The sequence below is a fragment of the Mauremys reevesii genome, linkage group 11, assembly GCF_016161935.1.
Source record: "Mauremys reevesii isolate NIE-2019 linkage group 11, ASM1616193v1, whole genome shotgun sequence".
NCBI classification, from domain to species: domain Eukaryota; kingdom Metazoa; phylum Chordata; order Testudines; family Geoemydidae; genus Mauremys; species Mauremys reevesii.
In genome coordinates, this window is record NC_052633.1 from 37,921,652 (window position 1) to 37,931,722 (window position 10,071).

The following is a 10,071-nucleotide window of genomic DNA, read 5'->3' on the forward strand; positions in this document are numbered from 1 at the left end:
TCCCTCGTGCACGTGGGTTCTGGGTGGTTAGTCCCCAGTGCCTATGGGAGGGGGTCAGGCCAATGCACAGGGGGCAGGACTGACCCTGCTGCCCTGCAGAGCGTTTGGAAGCCACAAACGAGTGTGTTATGGGACGAAACCAACAGTATATGCACGTTTCCTGCTCCGGCCCATTCATGCATGGCTAGCAGAGAGATGATGAAAAACCACTTCAGTCCATGGCTCTTTAGCACACAGGAAACCTGAAAGTTTATGCCCCATGCATCGCGAGTAGTTAAGACTTTACTGCACGCATCTTTTACTGCACGAGGAGACGATTGAAGTGAACTTAAAGTATTTTTCTCACGAATAAATGTTTACTCATAAAAAGATGGTGAGGAATAACTAAGCAGAATAATTTTCAATATTTTGCATTAACCACAACGCATTTTGGAAGGATTGTAATTATTTTAACAAACACTTTCTGGAAATCGAAAATCCTCCATACAATTTGATGTAGAGAAAAAGGGTTGCTTCACAGTGTTCTCTGGGTCCTGTTGGATTTGAAGTTTGTGCCCAGGGTTGGTGCTGTACAGTATCTGAAGTCTTCTTCCAGCAGATACCCTGCACGTTCTGTGGATCACACAAGCTTCAATGAAAAATATGCACTTTGAGAAAATGCAGTGAAGAAGGGTCAAGAAATACTTTTTCAAAAACATTTTTTTAATGTCAGTGAATAATGCATTATCTGAAGCTCAACCAACAGTAAAATTAGACACTTGCAGCACAGCCTGAGAATAACGTCACAAATCTGTTCAACTGCAAATTGCAATCTGTATCTCTTTGCAGGAAGGGATTGAAATAGGACATTTTATTTCTGCATAGGGATTTTAAATAGAATAAACTTTGTGTTAAAATCAAAACATAGTTTGGAGAGGAGCAGAGAGAAAGTGGATCCTTTGCTATTAGTTTTATGTAACATGTAATATCACAGTAAATCAAATAGTTTTAACACCTAAAGAGAGCAAAATTACTGTAACTTACCACGGTTTGACAGTTGTAACGAGGGGAGTGGGAACTTTAAGAAGCTGTATACTTGATAGCTTAAGATTCAGATATTCCTAAGGGGAAAAGTCATATATCTTCTGTTTTCTGTAATATTTCATTTACAATCACCAACTTAATACAATCCTCTCCTAAACCAGTGTGCAACAGAGAAACTGTAGTTATAGCTGGTATTTCCACGATAAATTCCTAGATATTTACTCGAGGCTGGAAATTTCCATTTACATCAGCAATGCAGAATCGGGCCCTGCTGCACGTGTATGGCACACGCACAAACCTGATACTGTGTAATTGAACCAAGAATGAGCTGTAAGCCAAACACCTTAAATAGGCCATAACACAATAGAATACAACAGTGCTAAAGCAGTTTTTATACTTTTTGGTCATGATTCCTTTTGAGAATGCTGCAGTCTGTCAAGTAAAGGAATCTCCATTTTAAATAAGCCCTTAATTACATACTTACCTGCACCACTGGCTTCACAGACTGCACACAAAAGCAGATGAACTAAAAACAGTCCTCCAGAGACCAGACCACACTTGAATTTACTAACATCCAGAATCCTGAAGATCATCAGTTGCCATTAGAAAAATGACAAATATGCATAAGGCAATTTTACTAGCTTCATACCAAATCCTGTTAAGGAATGATGACTAGCTGGTTCTATGGGTAAGATTGCAGCTAATCTTCTGTTTCCATGTGAGTTTTGTCTCTCTTTAAAATCAATTTAAGAAGTCAGATAGGCTTAAAAATTAGTATGCTAGATCAGGGGATTGGATAGAGATTGTGGGGAAATATTGAAGCTATTTGGTTAGAGTGTTTCTGAGATTTTTTTAAAAGTTGTAAAAAAAAAGTGGAACTGTTTTCAAAGTCACATTTTCAAACCCTTTTTGTGCAGAGATTTGGAATATCAGAGGAGAGGAGAAGCAGAGGCCCATGAAACTTTTATCATAGGACTCCCCTTCTTGAGATCCAGTGCATGATATCAAAACAAGATCTAAAACTTAAAATATACATACTACAGTAGAACCTCAGAGTTACGAACACAAGAGTTAAGAACTGACCAGTCAACCACACACTTCATTTGGAACTGAAAGTACCCAATCAGGCAGTGGCAGAGCCAAAAATAAAAAAGCAAATACAATACAGTACTGTGTTAAATGTAAACTACTAAAAAAAAAGGGAAAGTTTTAAAAAGATTTGACAAGGTTAAGAAACAGATTCTGTGCTTGTTTCATTTAAATTAAGATGATTAAAAGCAGCATTTTTCTTATGCATAGTAAAGTTTCAAAGCTGTATAAAGTCAATATTCAGTTGTAAATGTTTGAAAGAACAACCATAATGTTTTGTTCAGAGTTACGAACATTTCACAGTTATGAACAAAAAACGGTTACTTACCTTTCTGTAGCTGTTGTTCTTCGAGATGTGTTGCTCATATCTATTCCGCCGGCCAGTACACTTAGATGCCATGGCTCCCGCGAGCACCGCATTGGGGACCCCAGAGATAGAACACGGCCGTGGTGTTGTCCATTAGGACTGCTATGCAGTGGCCTTGTAAGTGGGGAAGGAACGCTTGGCACGCAAGGCGAATCACCCTGAGCTCTTTGATATTGATGTATAATGACAGCTCGCTTTCGTGCCATAAGCCCTGCGTTGTCAGGCTCCCAAGGTGGGCCCCCCATCCCAGGGAAGATGCATTTGTAACCAGGGTCAGGGTAGGTTGAAGGGGATGGAATGGGACCCTGGCACCCACCATATGGGGATCCAGCCACCAACGTAGGGAGTCAAGTATGCGTTTTGGGACTGTGAGCACCATATCTAGACTGTCGTGGCCCGGTCGATAAGCTGACACCAACCACATCTATAGAGGCCTGAGTCTTAGCCTGGTGTGTCGCACCACGTAGGTACAGGATGCCATATGACCCAGCAACCTGAGACACTGCCTTGCTGTGGTGGTGGGAAACTTGCACAGGCTGGTAATTATGCTTGCTATAGCCAGGCGCCGGGCCTCCGGGAGGAAAGCCCTCGCTTGGTTTGTGTCCAGGACTGCTCCGATGAACTCTATTGTTTGAGTAGGGGAGAGGACAGATTTGCTGATGTTCAGCATGATGTCCAAGTGACTGAACGCGTTCATGACCAGTTGTACTTGAGACTGGACTTGTTGGTGAGACCAGCCCCGTATAAGCCAGTCATTGACATACGGGAAGAAGTGCACGTGGTGTCAGCAAAGAAAAGCTGCCACGACTGCCATGCACTTGGTAAAGACGTGAGGAGCTGTGCACAAGCCGAACGAGAGGGCTGTTAACTGGCTATTGGCTCTGGTCCTTAAAGCAGAGTGAGGACTTGTTTACCATGGAACGGAGAAAATGTCTGTGAGGCGGAGTAATTGAAATGTGAAAGTACACGTCTTTCATATCGAGGGCGGCATACCTGTCTCCTGGATCCAGTGAGGGAATAATTGTGGCTAAGGAGACCATGTGGAACTTTAGGTTGACAATGTGCTTGTTGAGCTCCCTGAGGTCCAGAATGGGTCTTAGGCTTCCCTTTGCCTTGGGGACCAGGAAATAATGGGAGTAGAAACCCTTGCCCCTGAGCTCCTGAGGCACTACCTCCACTGCCCCTAGGGTAAGGAGGCATTGTACCTTCTGGACGAGGAGCTGCTTGTGAGAAGGGTCCCTGAAGAGGGACGGGGAAGAGGGGGTGGGAGGGCAGGATGGAATGGGAATGGATAGAATATCCCGTCTGTACCATGCAAAGGACCCAACGGTCCGATGTAATATGGGACCAGGCATGGTAGAAATGGGTTAGACGGTTCAGAAAGGGATAATTGTCCGGGGTGTGAGCTGGTAGTCCATCCTCGAGTGCACCTTCAAAATGGGCGCTTAGGGCCCAGAGGTGGCTTGGATTGTCCTTGACCCTGTCCGGAGGGAAGACATGATGGTCTACGTCGAGAGTACCTGCTTCTCCGATGGGAGAAGTTCTGCCTGGGTCTAGGTGGGAAGGGGCGTTGGTGGGTGGTCTGGGGCTTAAACGGCTTTCTTTGGGTAGCCGGGGTATGCATGCCCAAGGATTTAATAGTGTTTCTTGTGTCCTTCAGGGTATGCAGGTGGGAATCGGTATGCTCCACAAACAGGCCCTGACCATCAAAGGGGAGATCTTGGATGGTGTGCTGCACCTCAGGCGGAAGTCCCAAAGACTGGAGCCAGGCGTTCCACCGCATGGTGATGCCAGATGCCAGAGTACGTGCAGCCGCGTCCGCAGCATCGAGGGAACCCTGAAGGGAGTTTCAAGCTACCAATTTGCCCTCCTCAGCAATGGCCCCCAGTTCTGTACGAGCCTCTGCTGGGAGAAGGTCTTGGAATTTAAGGACTGCAGACCAGGAATTAAAATTGTATCTACTGAGGATCGCAAGTTGGTTCGCGATCCATAGTGAGAGACCACTGGTAGAATAAACTTTTCTCCTGAAAAGGTCCAGCCTTTTGGAGTCCTTTGATTTGGGAGCAGGCCCTTGTTGGCCTTGTCTTTCTTTTGCATTCATCGTATCCACCATAAGCGAACAGGGGGTGGGGTGGGTGAAAAGGTATTTGTATCCCCTGGTGGGGACAAAGTATTTTCTTTCCATTCCTTTGGCTGTGGGGGGAATGGAGGCTGGGGTTTGCCAGAGGGTTTTGGCATTGGCTTGAATAGTTTTGTTCATGGGGAGGGCCACCCTGGAAGGCCCTTCTGGACCTAAAATGTCCACCATAGGATCATCCTCCTCCACAACCTCCTCAACTTGGAGGTTCATATTTAGGGCTATGTGCCTAAGCAGTTCTTGTAGGACTGTAAAGTCCATCAGAGGTGGGCCAGACATGGACCTGCCAGCCACAGCCTCATCAGGGGAGGACGAATACAACTCTACTGGGAGAGCTGGGTCAGAGGTGGCCCCTTGGTCAGCTGTGGGTAGCTCTTCCTTGGCGCCTGGGGTAGCCCCTACCATGGGTGCTGACTCCGCGGGTTGCTCCGTATCTGGAGGGGGGTGGCTGAGAGTCGGCTCAGGAGGCCAGGTGTCTGACCGTGACGACAGTTGGGCAACTGGGGGGACGCCTTGGGCCTGGTGATATGCCCAGGGGGTCCAAAATTGCCCCGGGGTTGACAGTTGGGCACCGGGGGGTCACGACTGAGGCTTTCCAGGCACGACTGGGGAATGTCCAAAACCCCTGAAGCTCTCCCCGATCTGCCGGAAGGGGATTGGGATCACGACGGCCAAGGAGGAGTGGTACACAAATGGAGCAAGGGCAGCACCGAGTCCCTTGACAGATGAGGGTCATACAGAGATCGGCGTCGTAGGGCTGACTGTGACCGCAACTGATGCCATGTTGAAGAGCGGTGCCGCATTGGGGAGAAGTGCCGCGATGAAGAGCAGTGCCACTCCGGAGACCGGTGCCGTGATGGGGCGCGGTGTTGCGAAGAGAATCAGTGACGAGTCACGGGCTGGTGCCATGGCGACAGCTGGTGCGGGGATTGGTGCTCCAAACGGCATTGGTCCGAATGGTGCTGCGAGGTTGCTGAACGTGACCTGGACCTTGAGCAGGACCATGTTCCAGCAGTCAACAGTGACCTTGAGCATGAACGGCTCCAAAGCCACGAGTCTAACCGGTGCTGTGAGTCAGACTGGTACTTGGAGCGGTGCCGAGACTCTGAACGACACCGGGACTCGGAGTGGTGTGGAGATGCTGGTCTGAGGGCTGACAGTCCAAACATTGCCGGTTTACCCTTGGACGGTACCGGGACTCGGGTCGGAGCCGGTAAATGCCCTGTATAAAATGGCTCTTATGCCACAGCAGCTCTATGTTGGCCCTGCTTCCATCTCTCAGGGCAGGAAGCAGGGTGTAAGAGAAAAGGGTCACACCAGGGGCATGGCATGGGGAGAGGATGTGGCCAGAAGGTACATTGCTTTAACTGTTCTCTGCCCCCTGAGGCTACTGTAACTGATGCTGGGGCCCATGTCAGCATCTTGAATTGCTCCAGAATACAGGGAGTGCAAAGGTGGCATAGGGCACTTAGCCCCACCCCCACCCCCTGTTCCTGTGCAAAGCACAAGGATAGACTAACTGACACTCAAGGCAGGTGTCTCAAGGAAGTGAGGAGTGTGGCAGAACAGAGACAGGTTAAAGTCCATTTTTACACTGAACAATAGCTACACTCAGCTGCTCTGCATTAGTGAAAAGCACTATTTTTTTCATGGATAGCCCTATTTTTGGTCACTGACACTGAGGCCATGTCTACACTGCCACTTTACAGCGCTGCAACTTTCCCACTCGGGTGTGAAAAAACACCCCCCTGAGCGCTGCAAGTTTCAGCACTGTAAAGTGGCAGTGCTCCAGCCGTGCTCTCAGTGCTGGTAGCTACTCCCGTCGTGGGGGGTGGTTTTTTACAGCTCTGGGAGAGCTCTCGCCCAGCGCTGGTGCTGCGCCTACACAGCCAGGGCCTGCATTTCCTATACTGTACCATATAGTCCCCCTCCCCCTCTGCTTCTAACCTGTTGTGAAGGCATCCACCCCTTGATTCCTTGACTCCAAAGTAGATAGACAGGTAGGATCACCCCTACCAGTCTCATCATAAAATCCCAAAACAAACCCTCTCCAGGTTTGGTCTGTAGTGAAGCTTATCCAGTGTTTTCAGGGATGGGAGAAACATTTTCAGATCTCCATGTTTCTTGAAATGATTTTTTTTTTAATATATGAAGGTAGCATTTGTGGAGTTTAAGCCACATGAGCTGGCTTACACTGAAATCATCAAAGGCCATATCCCGGATAGTTATCTCAAAAGGAGCAGTACCCTAGCAGAAGTAAAACGTGCTCCGAACAGTGATCAGCCGCTGCTTTTTTTCTACTGCCGTAGCTGTTGTAGCATGACCCCTACTAAAAAGTTGCATTCCATCATATTGTTTCATCTTGCTGCAGCTGCTGGTGTTTCAAGTATTTACTTGTTAGAACACAGCTGAAGTACATCCAACATTGGTGGTATGGCTGAAACGACTAAGTTATTATCCTGGCAGCACATTTTGCATTAGCCTATAAGAATCAAAGATGTTTCCCTATTAGTAGCTTCAAACATATGTCCTCAAGAACAATAGCACCATTCTCAGAAACAGTAAATCCAACCTTTAGTCCCTGTGAGGCCATCCAGAAGGAGATCGGTCCCCTAAATTACTCCAGCAGACTTCAGCTGTCTGGATTTTTACAAAAATCCTCACACACAGTTGTGCAGTTTTCTGAAAGCTTAGCAGGCCTGTGGTACAGAAAATGCTAACCAGCAGGCAATGATCGTGTGAAGCCAGTCCCTGGCTCTGCTACAGACTTCCTGCATGATCCTGGACAAGCCACTTAATCTCTGTGTGCTTCAGTTCCCTGTCTGTAAAATTAGGGCAAATACTTCCCCTCCCTGATCGGTGTTGTCAGCCTAAATTCATTCATGTTTGTGAGACACTCAATTACTGTAATGATGGGAGCCCTAGACATACATAGGTACAAATGAAATGATGAATCAATGGAAGTGATAAGTTTAGGCTTCTCAAACTCACCGCGGTGTTTACCTGTTGCACAGAGAAATCTACCAACTACACTGGATCCTTAGAAAAGAATAAGATTGCAAATGCTAGTTGCCATAATTAAAAATTACTTTAAGAGCTGCCCAAACCTCTTCCTCTCAGTAAATTATAGTGTATTATTACAATTCTTAATAGTGCACTGAAATGAGTCAGGAACTATTTTGCATTCAGTACTCAAACATTGATTTACATGTAATTCAATAACCTGTGACACTTATTTTTCCCCCTTTTGTAGTGTGTATGTATAATTCTGCCTTCTACTGGACTGATATCATAGCTGCTCAGGCATGTGTGTGTTCATGTCACCTTCCGTGGTTAATACTGCTGCACAAGATGTAGTACTAACCTCAATAAACTGTGTATGATCTTGTCACTGGAGTGGTTGTAAACTATGGCGGACATTAGTCCTAGCAAAACAACGAGCACACAACTGTTTCAATGTTTGCACCAGTAATATTTTAGACCTCTACAGTTTTTCTGTGTGTTTATTTTTGAGGATGTTTTAAATCGGTGGGGAGAAAATTGATTTTACAGAAAAAATGAACACAAATTTAAGGACACAATGAATGTATAAAATAAAGCAAATGTGAATATAAATATTTTCTAGAGTATTTTATTAGCTAACGGCAATAACTAGGATAGCTAACATTTACTATACCAGCTCAGCAATGCATCACACAGCAAGGAATATGATTAATATCTCTCATGCATAGTTTATTTCCTTCTCACTCTTTCTTTTCCTTCTCCCAGGGAAAAAAATTCATGTGGATTTAAAAATTTTAATTTAAAAAATATTTGTGTGCACTTTATGTGTTATTTATTAGTAAAGGCAAGGTGGAAGTACACCGTGCACTTAGAACTGAAAGTGGGAAGATCTGATCCTATACACAATAGCATGAACTGGAGATTTTTGTATGTCCATAAGGGGGAGTAGAGGAGAAAGAGGCCCAAAGAAATGAATATAACCCAGCTGGATAAAGAATAGTGCCCTGTGAGACAAGATGGGTGAGGTATTATCTTTTATTGGGCAAGCTGTCAAGCTACATAGAGCTCTTCCTCAGGTCTGAGAAAAGTAGAGTATCACAGCTAAAGACAAGCTCATCAGGCTACTACTAGATCAGCTGACATGTAGCCAATGGGGGGCTGGAACAATTTTTATAGTAGGGGTGCTGAGAGCCACTGAAGCAAACTGTAAACCCTGTATATGATGAAAACCACTTCAAGCCAGGGGGTGCAGCAGCAACCCCCACACTCCTACTTCCAGCACTTATGATGTAGACAGGTTTGTTGCAAGTCTTAATATTTTTTCAAAGCGTGCAGCATAACAGGTCAAGCAGAACATCAGGTCATTATGATGTAGGCTATGTATATGTAATTATAAAAGTCTTTTAACTTTCCTGAATCCATAACATATCAAATTCATAGCAAAAAGCCTGATCAAAAGTAGCCACTGTGAATGTCCTGTAGCCTTTCAAACTCAATATTGCAGCACTTTTTACTCCTTCCTGCCCCAGAATTTGCATTTTGCTTTACATATTTTTTAAAAAAAAAAACACCAAAATAGATTAGGGCAAATCACCTACAAAACTCCCTAAAAACTTGTAGCAGTGGACAAGGACATATCAGAATACGGACAGTAAAACATTCAAAAAAGTGCTTGAGGACTGAAATCCACTTGGTGCAAATATTCACATCTGACTGCTAATGCTCTCAGACTGTTGTAATGAACCTGTGGCCACCTAGGACTTTATAGGTTGCCCTATGCAGGATCCCAAGGCCATTCAAAATTTCATGGCAACTGTGAAGAATGAATTTGTTTTCCGGCTCCAAAATTACAGGCCTCTCCCATCTGAGCTAAGGAAGACTCTCCATTAGTTGTCAACTGTAAAGGGCATAGAGAGAGCAATTCCGATCCAAAAGGAGACTGCAGTGATATACATGCAGTATTTCAAATGGAAATGTCCATGAGCTTTATTAGCTTTAGCGGGCCTGGTAGCACCACCTTAATGATGCCATCCGCTAAAATGAGGATGTTTCACTTTGTAATTTTAGGAGTTTAATGGCTCCCATGTACGAATTTGCATTAGGTTACTGCTTCCACCAGCAGCCAGCAAAAAGTCATCCTACTGGGTGCACTCAGCCAATGTCTTAGAGATGTAAGGCTTGTAACTTGACATCCTGCTGAGGAGCTGTGGTGGGTGGAGTTTCTGTAAAATAGAATTCTCCCTTCCTAGCTCTCTCATGCACTTTCAGTGAACCTCATCAGAATGAATCTCTTATACTTAATAAAGTCTGTTATTTTTCTAAGGCATCTCTGGATTCTTGAATACTTTTACTCCAAACACAACAAGGACAGAAGATAAAGGTCCTGCAGTGCCACAAGTGATCCCTCTGTCATGACCCCCACCCCTCCAGTTCGCAGAACCCATAGATTTTC